The sequence below is a fragment of the Anomaloglossus baeobatrachus genome, chromosome 7, assembly GCF_048569485.1.
Source record: "Anomaloglossus baeobatrachus isolate aAnoBae1 chromosome 7, aAnoBae1.hap1, whole genome shotgun sequence".
Taxonomy (NCBI): domain Eukaryota; kingdom Metazoa; phylum Chordata; class Amphibia; order Anura; family Aromobatidae; genus Anomaloglossus; species Anomaloglossus baeobatrachus.
Window position 1 is genome coordinate 180,547,351 of NC_134359.1, and position 12,001 is coordinate 180,559,351.

Genomic DNA, 12,001 nt, shown 5'->3' on the forward strand with positions numbered 1-12,001 from the left:
CACACAAACACGCCCGCACACACACATCGCCCACAAATCACACACCGCACAAAACACCCCACCCACAACACACACATCGCCCCACATACGCACCGCAACACACACACAACGCAATACACACACATCGTGCAACACAAACACAGCCCTACACAGACACCCACATACCAGGATGGGGGCCATACAAGGATGGAGACTATACCAGAATGGGACACAGACCAGAATACTGCATACACAAGGATCCTGCCTTTACCACGATGGAGCCACATACCAGGATGGGGCCACATACCAGTATCAACCCACATACCAGGATGGGGGCCATACAAGGATGGAGACTATACCCGGATGGGACACAGACCAGGATACTGCATACACAAGGATCCTATCTATACTACGGTGGGAGCACATACCAGGATGGCGGCAATCACAGGATGGGGCCACATACCAGATGAGGCCACATCACAGCATCAGCCCACATACCAGGATGGTGGCCAAACCAGGATGGAGACTTTAACAGGATGGGACACAGACCAGGATGCTGCCTGCCTACACCAGATGACGCACACAGACCAGGATGGGGGCACATGTCAGGATGGTGGCTACACCATGATGGGGGCACATACCAGCATGCCACCACATCACAGCATCAGCCCACATACCAGGCCAACCCACACCTCCCAACGCCATAGCCTGCAACTCACTGCCGGCCACAATGGAAAAGCGGAGCGGACGCCGCACAGGAGCGAGCAGTCGGCGGACAGGTACAAGGGACACCTTAGGAAACATTCTGGATGGTGCCTATACCGGGAGGCTGCCAACACCAGATTGCACACACAGACCAGGATGGGGGCATATGTCAGGATGGTGGCTGTACCATTATGGGGGCACATACCAGCATGGGGCCACATCAAAGCATCAGCCCACATACGAAGATGAGGGCCATACAAGGATGGAGACTATACCAGGATGGGACACAGACCAGGATGCTGCATACACAAGGATCCTGCCTATACCACGATGGGGGCACATATCAGGATGGCGGCAATCACAGTACGGGGCCACATACTCCATGACATTGCCCTGACCTGACTTCTTTCCTTGACTCTACTTGATCATTCTCTACCACTGTCTATATGGGTATCTTTCACAGATTACGACAAACAACATTTAACCTTCCGGCCTTACAAGGGCTCCTAAAAGAAAAAACGCAACCCAGCAACACAACAAACCAGCAGCAGGAAGAGGCCAACAACAACGTTACAAGAAACACAATGCTACAAAGGAAGACCAGACAACCACACGAGCACGAACATCACACAACCTCAAGAAGAAGCCACACTACAACACAAGAACGCCTTACTAACCCCGGAAGCAGAATATCAGACACAACAGCCAGAAGAAGAGAATCTTCCACAAACTAAGGACAAACAAGGCCAAGATGTACCATCGAACAAACTTCCTCAGGATCACCAGACAACACAACTAACTGCGGCACAGGAGGTACAGCAGAGGGAGAGGGCAACTTACAGGGAAAAGGGACATTGTGTACACCCCAAACTCACGCCATGTTCCGTCCACCTCTTGGCTCACCTGATTACGGCTTGCTTCTTTGCTTGGCTGGGGTACTGGCCCCGCTACCCCCCTTATATAGCCAAACGCCTCTTTCACAACTTCACCAGCACTCTCACATAAGCTGGCTGACCAATAAAATCTAAAAAAAAAATAAAAATAATTGGGCCTACTTCATAGCACAATATGTCTCGCCCACCAAGATGGTGGACAGCTCAAGGTCACAGACTCACAATGATTGGTACTTGGCTTTCTGACACGCAACACCTTCTGCCATTCACACTGTGACATAGTTCACACACTTGCCCCAAACACTTTGCCTATAACACGATGCTACATAGCTCCCTCACCCTCAATGAACACATATTGTCACTCACAGCACGCTCATCAGAAATTCCTTTACTGGACTCTAAATGCCGCTTTACACACTGCGATATCGGTACCGATATCACCAGCGTGCGTACCCGCCCCCATCGGTTGTGCGACACGGGCAAATCTCTGCCCGTGTTGCACATCGCCCGGACCCGTCACACGCACTTACCTTCCCTGCGACGTCGCTGTGACTGGCGAACCGCCTTCTTTCTAAAGGGCGCGGTTCGTTCAGCGTCACAGCGACGTCACAGCAGCATCACTGAACCGCTGCCCAATAGAAGCGGAGGGGCGGAGATGAGTGGGACGAACATCCCGCCCAACTCCTTCCTTCCGCATTGTGGCCGTGAGGCAGGTAAGGAGAGCTTCCTCGTTCCTGCGGTGTCACATGGAGCGATGTGTGCTGCCGCAGGAACGAGGAACAACTTCGTTACTGCTGCAATAACGATATTTGAGAATGGACCCCCATGTCACCGATGAGCGATTTTGCACGTTTTTGCGACAATGCAAAATCGCTCAAAGGTGTCACACGTAACGGCATCGCTAAAGCGACCAGATGTGCGTCACAAATTCCGTGACCCCAACGAGATCACTTGAGCGATGTCGTAGCGTGTAAAGCCCGCTTAAGACATAATTACCTAATTCGGACTATTTGTCTAACTTTCCTAGCTTGACCAGACCACACTTTACGCTTCCTGGGTGCCAAGGGGTCGCAAGCGAAAATATGCCATGGATCATGAAAGAAAAACAGCAGCATCCGCAAGTAAACGACAACGTCGCAAAGAAGAGACACTTCAAGAAACTGCCGCCAGACAAGCCAAAGATGCAGAAAATCAAAAACACCTTCGACAACAATACACACTTCAACAAAAAGCCAACAAACAAGCCCAAGAAAAAGCATATCACACACAACACCGAGAAAAAGAGACATTCGAATAAACTGCCACAAGACAAGCCAAAGATGCCACCTATCAAAAAAAACGTCACCACCATCGAACACCGCAACAAACTGTGGAAAGACAAGCCCAGGATGCACACTCCCATAAGCAACGTCGAATTCTGAAGTCACCACCTTCCAAACAAAAAAGACAACAACACGATCGGCAGATTCATAACAAAAGAAGACTCTACCAACTAACCCAAGCCAAACACAGCATTCAACAACTCACATGCTACACAACAAACACCGACAGTATCATTTTTCAGCACAACTGTGGACAAATGAATGCAATTTGCTCAACATGCAACTCTCACAATTTTCCCGCAGAAAAAACAGTCGACAATATGTTCACTCAATGCTCCCAAAAAAATATCACAACCATCAATAGTTCCCACGCGTTTGCTTCATTTTGGGCCAACATTGCACCACCCCCAGAATTTGGCCCTTATTGTTTTAAAATTCACGGACAGATCTACCACCGCACTGGAACACTTCACCCCGAGATAGGCCAACCACCCAAATTTGCACAATTATACATCTCTGATCCTAATGAGGCCACCGAACAAAGGATGAACCTCCAAGAAAACCAAGTGTAATGCCGAACTCATGAATGAAATTGCCCAACATTTACAACAAATAAGCCCATTTGCAGCCGCATATCACATGCTCAAAGACGTAGAAGCAGAGGAACAACAGCGGGCTAGCTTCAATGGATCAGAAATGCCTTCCGTAGTTATGGCCATAAAACAAGAACGCACACAGGATCCGCGCCTTTACAACAAACCACGTGTCAGTGAGGTTGCAGTGGTCTTTCAAAACGATGATGGAGAGCCTCCTTTTCATAGGGATATCTTAGTCCATCTTCGCCCAGGCACAAACAACCCTTTAGTTCCAAAAACCCAACGTATTAGCATTTTGCACAGCAACCTAGATGCTTTTCTGTATCCCCTATTATTTCCAAGAGGTGACCAAGGTTGGCATGAAAACCTACACCAACAAGGCACTTCCAGAAGAATTAAACAAATGCAGTACTACAGTTTTCTGCTGTCTATTCGTAAACACTGTAATCCTCTTTTAAACGGTGGCAAACTAACACAACAGTATTTAGTAGACGCATACGTTAAAATTGAAGCCATTTGTCTCAATTTCATACGAAGGAATCAAAAGAACCTTAAAATGGAAGACTACTGTGTTCTGCAAGAACATTTGCAACAACAATCAATTAAAAAAGGAATGCCAATTGGAAAAACAGTCATTCTACCCTCCTCTTTTCAAGGTAGCCCCAAAAACATGCAACAGCGTTATCAAGATGCAATGGCAATAGTCACAAAGTATGGAAAGCCAGATATTTTTGTCACAATGATGTGTAATCCTAAATGGGGGGAAAATTACAGAAAATCTTGACCCATGGCAAAAAGTAGAACATAGGCCGGACTTAGTTGCACGCGTATTTCGAATAAAACTCAACAGCCTTTTACAAGACATCAACAATGGCCTGTTTGGATCAGTTATTGCAATGGTACATGTCATCGAGTTCCAGAAACAAGGTCTCCCACATGCCCATATACTCATTATATTGGACGCCGCTTCAAAAATCCACACCGAGGAAGATATCGACAACATTGTGTGGGCTGAAATTCCAAACCAACAAAGCTATCCCGAACTACCGTATTTTTCGCTTTATAAGACGCACCTGATTATAAGACGCACCCCCAAATTTGGTGAAGGAAAAGAGATTTTTTTTTTTAATGTTAAATGGGGTCTATCTTATAATGCCAGTGTCCGTCTAACAAATTATATAGGGTATATGTCCCTCATAGCCCCCCATCCTAAAATTAGCCCCCTTAATCTGGATATGGCCCCCTTATATTGAATATAACCCCCTTGTGCTGGCACACGTTCCCCTGTGCTGCCTATGGCCCCCTATGGATTGCACACGTTCCCCTGTGCTGCCTATGGCCTCCTATGGATTGCACACGTTCCCATGGGCTGCCTATGGCCCCCTATGGATTGCACACGTTCCCCTGTGCTGCCTATGGCCCCCTATGGATTGCACACGTTCCCCTGTGCTGCCTATGGCCCCCTATGGATTGCACACGTTCCCCTGTGCTACCTATGGCCCCCTATGGATTGCACATGTTGCCCTGTGCTGCCTATGGCCCCCTATGGATTGCACACGTTCCCCTGTGCTGCCTATGGCCCCCTATGGATTGCACACGTTCCCCTGTGCTGCCTATGGCCCCCTATGGATTGCACACATTCCCCTGTGCTGCCTATGGCCCCCTATGGATTGCACACGTTCCCCTGTGCTGCCTATGGCTCCCTATGGATTGCACACGTTCCCTTGTGCTGCCTATGGCCCCCTATGGATTGAACACATTCCCCTGTGCTGCCTATGGCCCCCTATGGATTGCACACATTCCCCTGTGCTGCCTATGGCCCCCTATGGATTGCACACGTTCCCCTGTGCTGCCTATGGCCCCCTATGGATTGCACACGTTCCCCTGTGCTGCCTATGGCCCCCTATGGATTGCACACATTCCCCTGTGCTGCCTATGGCCCCCTATGGATCGCACACAGTCCCCTGTGCTGCCTATGGCCCCCTATGGATTGCACACGTTCCCCTGTGCTGCCTATGGCCCCCTATGGATTGCACACATTCCCCTGTGCTGCCTATGGCCCCCTATGGATTGCATATGTTCCACTGTGCTGCCTATGGCCCCCTATGGACTACACACATTCCCCTGTGCTGCCTATGGCCCCCTATGGATTGCATTCGTTCCCCTGTGCTGCCTATGGCCCCCTATGGATTGCACACATTCCCCTGTGCTGCCTATGGCCCCCTATGGATTACACACATTGCCCTGTGTTAGATATCGCCCCCATGCTGCTGCCCATAGTAAAATAAAACACTCATTCTTTACCTCCTCCAGCGCTGATCTCCCTCCTGCCTCCCTCCGTGCTTCTGTTCCTCCACTTCTTGGTTCTTGGTGCCGGTCATGTGATCGGCACAACACAGTGATATCATCTCTATGTGTCTGATCACAGTGGAAGCAGGGACACCGGGGAGAGACGCTGGAGGAGGTAAGTAAAGCTTTTTTCTGTTAGGATGAGCAGCAGCATGGGGACCATATCTAACACAGGAGGGGCATGTGCCATCACATATAATATGGACCGCTCCCCCAGCCCATCACTACGGTGCGGTTTCAGCACCACGGTGATGGGCAGCGGCTGTGCATGTTATATGAGCGGGAGCAGGAGATCTAACGCTGCCGCCCACAGCGTTCACCTGCCCCCAGCAGCGCTCCAGAGCTGCCCCCACCTCCTCTGGACCCTGCAGTGTAATATATATATATATATATACATACATACATACATACATATATACACATACATACATACATACATATACACACACACCCTCCCCCTGTATATTCGGCTTATAAGACGCACCCCCTACTTTCCCCCAAAATTTGGGGGAACAAAAGTGTATCTTATAAAGCGAAAAATACGGTATATAATATTGTACTCTCTCATATGGTTTATGGCCCACGTGGAAAAGCAAATCAAACAAGTCCATGCATGCAAAACGGAAAGTGTTCTAAAAACTTCCCAAAGGAATTAAAACAGCACACTGTTAAAGACTTGGATGGCTATCCATCCTACCTGCGACAAAAAATTTAAAACATTGTTCACTACAAAAAAATCATCAATAATTCATGGATAGTCCCATACAACCCATACTTACTAAAACGTTAGAATTGTCACATCAACGTTGAAATCCAATTGTCACATCAACGTTGAAATCCAATTGTCACATCAACGTTGAAATCTGCGCTTCTATTAAAAGCGTCAAATATCTGTTCAAGTACATTTACAAAGGACATGATAAAGCAAACGTCGAAATACAACAGAAAAATGTCCATCACGATGAATCTTCAACTTTTGTAGACTCAAGATATATCAGTGCTCCCGAAGCTGCTTGGAGGATATTTGCATTTCCTATGCATTCCCAATACCATGCTATTATACGTTTAGCTATTCATTTACCAAATCAACACCAGCTTTATTTTTGGGAAGATGCTCAAGTGGAAGATGTGTCCAAAACTTTAAGCAGAACTTCAACATAAATAGAATGGTTTCTGCTAAACCAACAAGACGAAAATGCAAGGCAATATTTGTATCGCGAAATTCCAGAGCATTACGTTTGGAAAAAAACATGGAATCCAAGACAACGAGGTGATAGCAGAATCATTGGATGTATGTATACTGTTAGTATCAAAGATCAAGAAAGATATTGCCTTCGCCTCTTACTACTGCATGTCATAGGAGCTACAAGTTATGACAATTTAAAAACAGTTCACGGAGTATTGCACGAGACATTTAAAGCTGCAGCTTTGGCTTTGGGACTTCTATTAGATGATACTGTGTGGCAACTTACTTTAGAAGACGCAGTTACCCTACACATGCCGAAGCAACTTCGACAACTGTTTGCTTACATCTGCGTATTTGGCCCCCCTATTAATCCAGCTCAACTTTGGTCACTTTTCAAAGAACATCTAATCGAGGATCACTGCTTACAGCTTCACAACCAAAGTGGACATTGTTAGAGAATAGTCAGCCATAATAGAGAAGCCATGTTGTATCTAACAGCCATCTTGGGCAGACTTGAGCAAACTTAAGGCCCCGTCACACTAAGCAACATCGCTAGCAACATTGCTGCTAACGAACAACTTTTGTGACGTAGCAGCGATGTTGCTAGTGATGTCGCTGTGTGTGACATCCAGCAACAACCTGGCCCCTGCTGTGAGGTCGTTGGTTGTTGCTGAATGTCCTGGGCCATTTTTTAGTTGTTGCTGTCCCGCTGTGAAGCACAGATCGCTGTGTGTGACAGCGAGACAGCAACAACTAATGTGCAGGCAGCAGGAGCCGGCTTCTGCGGACACTGGTAACCACAGTAAACATCGGGTAACCAAGAAGCCCTGTCCTTGGTTACCCGATATTTACCTTTGTTACCAGCCTCCGTCGCTCTCACTGTCAGTGCCGGCTCCTGCTCTGTGCACATGTAGCTGCAGGACACATCGGGTTAATTAACCCGATGTGTGCTGTAGCTAGGAGAGCAGGGAGCCAGCGCTAAGCATTGTGCGCTGCTCCCTGCTCTGTGCACATTTAGCTGCAGCACACATCGGGTAATTAACCCGATGTGTGCTGTAACTAGGAGAGCAGGGAGCCAGCGCTAAGCGGTGTGCGCTGCTCCCTGCTCTCTGCACGTGTAGCTGTGTGCGCTGGTAACCAAGGTAAATATCGGGTTGGTTACCCGATATTTACCTTAGTTACGAAGCGCAGCATCTTCCACGCGGTGCTGGGGGAGCTCACCAGCAACTCGTGTAGCGACGCTCCAGCGATCCCTGCCAGGTCAGGTTGCTGGTGCGATCGCTGGAGCGTCGCAGTGTGACATCTCACCAGCAACCTCCTAGCAACTTACCAGCGATCCCTATCGTTGTTGGGATCGCTGGTAAGTTGTTTAGTGTGACTGGACCTTAACTTTGCAGCTAATGAGATGCACTGACTAGAGTTCTCCCCCCAAAGAGGAGAAAGAGATAATATCAGTGTTATTAGCAAGTATGAGAAAAAGTTCAAAAAGGTTGATTTGAATAGAAGAATACAATTGCGTCAGTTGATAGATGGTGATGTATAGTCATGAATAGCCGGTATATTGAATTGATAAAGAAACAAAGTTATCAATAGAGTTGTCAGTTTTTGAAGAATTATGTGAAGTAGAGGCGCCTTCAGGGATCAGAGATGCCAGCCATGACAACATTACTGAATTAATTAAAAGTATCATGGAGGCCCATAGGGATCTGATAAGTTTTTACCGCAATGCTCGTAAATAATGTCATGATTTATCATTGTATTCTTTGTTCTCTAATGTGTACGCCTTTGTCTGCAGTATGAGGTTTCCTTTGTTTAACATGTATAAAAGCCCCCACACGTCTTTCGGGGGGCACTTCTTCATCATCTGTTGCTAATTCTGCTGTTCTTCAAGACACCTGCGTGTGTCTACCTGCCTCTAACCTGTCTTATCTGCTCTGTTGCTATCTCGGAATAAACTTCAGTCTTTGCTTGGAACGGATTGTCTACAACGTCTTAGCTCTCGAGGTCTACGGACATTTTCTTTCAGACATTGTCACAAATGTGAATCTTACACCATGCAAGATGTATAAAATATCTTAATACTGTATGGAAAACAGTTTTCAGACTTTGATTTACCACACCCCACCATTCAACTTCCACAACTTCCACAGTATAACAAAGCTTCTGAATTATTGTTAGCAACAGAGAAAAGAAAATCCTTTAATGACCAACAACTAATTGCATATGACACTATTGTCAGCGCTATAGAAAACCAAAAACAGCAAAGCCCGAAATGCTTCTTTATTGACGGCCCAGGGGGGAGTGGCAAAACATACCTCTATGAAGTTTTAATGCATCACATGAGAGGCTTAGGCAAAGTTGTCTTGGCATCTGCTACAACAGGGATTGCAGCCAACCTTTTACACGAAGGACGCACTATGCATTCACTCTTCGGAATACCAGTGCCAGTCAATGAGATATCTGATTCACGAATAAAACAAGACACATTTGCAGGCAAACAGTTACACAAGGCCAATCTTTTGATACTTGACGAATGCACCATGGCAACAAAATATGCTTTGACCTTAATTGACAGATTACTACGTGAACTAATGACCACAAATGTAGCTGACAAAAATAACCTTCCCTTTGGAGGCAAAATTTTTGTCATTGGGGGAGATTTTCGCCAATGCCTTCCAGTGATACCAAATGGAACAAAAACAGATATCATTGAGGCAAGCTTAAAAATGGCAAACCTTTGGAAAAACTTTAAAACACTCAAACTAATTAATAACATGCGATCTTCCGATCCAGAGTACAACAACTGGCTTCTTAAACTTGGCAATGGGGAACTCACCAATAAATACAACCTTGGAGAAGACATTATTGAAATCCCAGAAGACATGGTCTGCAAGAACTGCATTGTAACTGATATTTTTGGTGAACGTGTGGAAATTAATGTCCATGACCCAAGCAGTGTTAACAAAGCCTCTTCTTATGCAATTCTCTGTGCAAAGAACGAGGACATCGCTCTATTAAATTCACGTGTTATAGATAGAATGCATGGACAGTATACGTTGTACAAAAGTGATCATTCAGTGGCTGTAGACAATGAGGACGAACGAGAGCACTATCCAGTTGAATTTTTAAATAGTCTAACGCCATCAGGAATTCCATCACACAGACTTCAATTGAAAGTTGGAACAATCATCATGTTGCTGCGCAATCTCAATACAAAAAAGGGTCTCTGTAATGGAACTCGCCTTATTGTTACTGGAATGCATTCCCATGTAATTCAAGCCAGAGTGATCACTGGATCTACACAAGGAGACAAAGTCTTCATTCCACGCATTGATTTATGTCCTTCCGACAGCCGTCTTCCATTTAGGCTTCGCCGACGACAGTTTCCCCTCAGACCAGCATTTGCCATGACAATCAACAAGTCACAAGGTCAAACTCTTCACCGTATTGGCATTTATCTCCCTGAGCCCATTTTTGGACATGGTCAACTGTCCGTAGCATTTTCACGAGTTCAAACACGAGACAACGTCAAAGTGCAAGTTTTGGACAGACCAATACAAGGCAAATTACTAAAAGATAGTGACAAGGTTTTCACATGCAATGTCGTGTACAAGAATATTTTTCAATGATATTGCTAAATCACACAGTGTAATGTGAATGCAGTTAGCTCCCAACAATATTTAGTTACATACAGTTACATCTTCATGTTAAACGTGCACAATTTTTAAACAATAAAATTTATCTTTGACAAAAAATATATTGCGTCTTCCTTCCATTATTAGTCAAAATCATACATTAACTACACAATAAATTCTAGAATACCCAATGCGTTAGAATCGGGCCACCATCTAGTATATTATAGTTGCCCACAACTTGATACCATTGAAGAATAAAAAAATAATGATTTTTTTTAATCAGAATAGTAATCTAAATGTTTTAAAAAAGAAAAATCCAGAAAAGCAAGTCTTATATTATTAGACCATTTAATCATTTCGGGGCAAGTCAGCTTTCTCCACTTTGTTACGGCAATTGAGATACTGGAACTCCATATTTTATATTAAGAACTACCGTATCTCAAGAATTGTAATATAATTTTCTGAAGTGATGTTTTATTTATATTTTTTGCCATCTATGGATACATTATTTCTATTTAGGTCTAAGCTTCTTTTTTTTACTAGTATTGTGCAAATAATATTTTGAGCTTGTTATAGCTCATGTTTTTTTTTTTTCTGAGCCCAGTTGTGATGCTCTAACATAAGGGTCCCCAACCAATGGTCCCCAGACCAGGACCGGACTGTTGGGGTTTTTGCCGGTCTACGGTGCTGCTGCAGACCAGCACTAAACAGTGACAGTGTGGTCTTGCGGCAGCTCAGAGCACACTTTGTGGGGTGGATGCTGACCGCTGTCCCGCCCCGAATAATGTTCTCCGCCAAGAGATGTGACATTTAAAATGTCACGGATCCCGGCAGACATTATGCGGGGCATGCTGGGGCGGGACGGCTGGCCGGCCTCAGAAGTCGCAGCTCCCAGCACATCACATTATGTAGGACGTGGTGTTGCGGGGTGGCGATCTGGCCACAGTGTCATCGCTCCTGGCATAGCTCCTGCTGGGGACTAGGTTTACAGCACTGTACACTTTGATCCTGCCAACACCCCCGGTCTACAGCGCTGTTTGGTGTAAAGTGCTGTAAGTAGCAGTGCTGTACATTGAGGTTCAACGTGCAGTGCTGCTACTCTACTTGCAGAATTTGCTCAGACAGGAGCAGGGACAAGAATGTCATATGTGTCCAGCCCTCGTTCCCCTCCTGCTTGCTGTATTTTCTCCCCCATATGACCAAAGCCCTGCTCCTGCCAGGCCATGGAAAAGTGGTCTTGCTTATTGCCGGTCCCTGGTGCAGAAAAGGTTGGTGACCACTGTTCTAACAAAAAAAATGTGCAACTGATTTTAAGCATTTAATTATCCCCTTCCTA

At 45.8% G+C, this 12,001-nt stretch overlaps 1 protein-coding gene across 1 annotated transcript in view; it reads right to left on the reverse strand.

Moving 5' to 3' along the window:
* Nucleotides 1-12,001, reverse strand: part of STAT1 (signal transducer and activator of transcription 1) — an 801,166-nt gene that overhangs the window by 501,379 nt on the left and 287,786 nt on the right. The gene's annotated exons all lie outside the window — the stretch shown is intronic.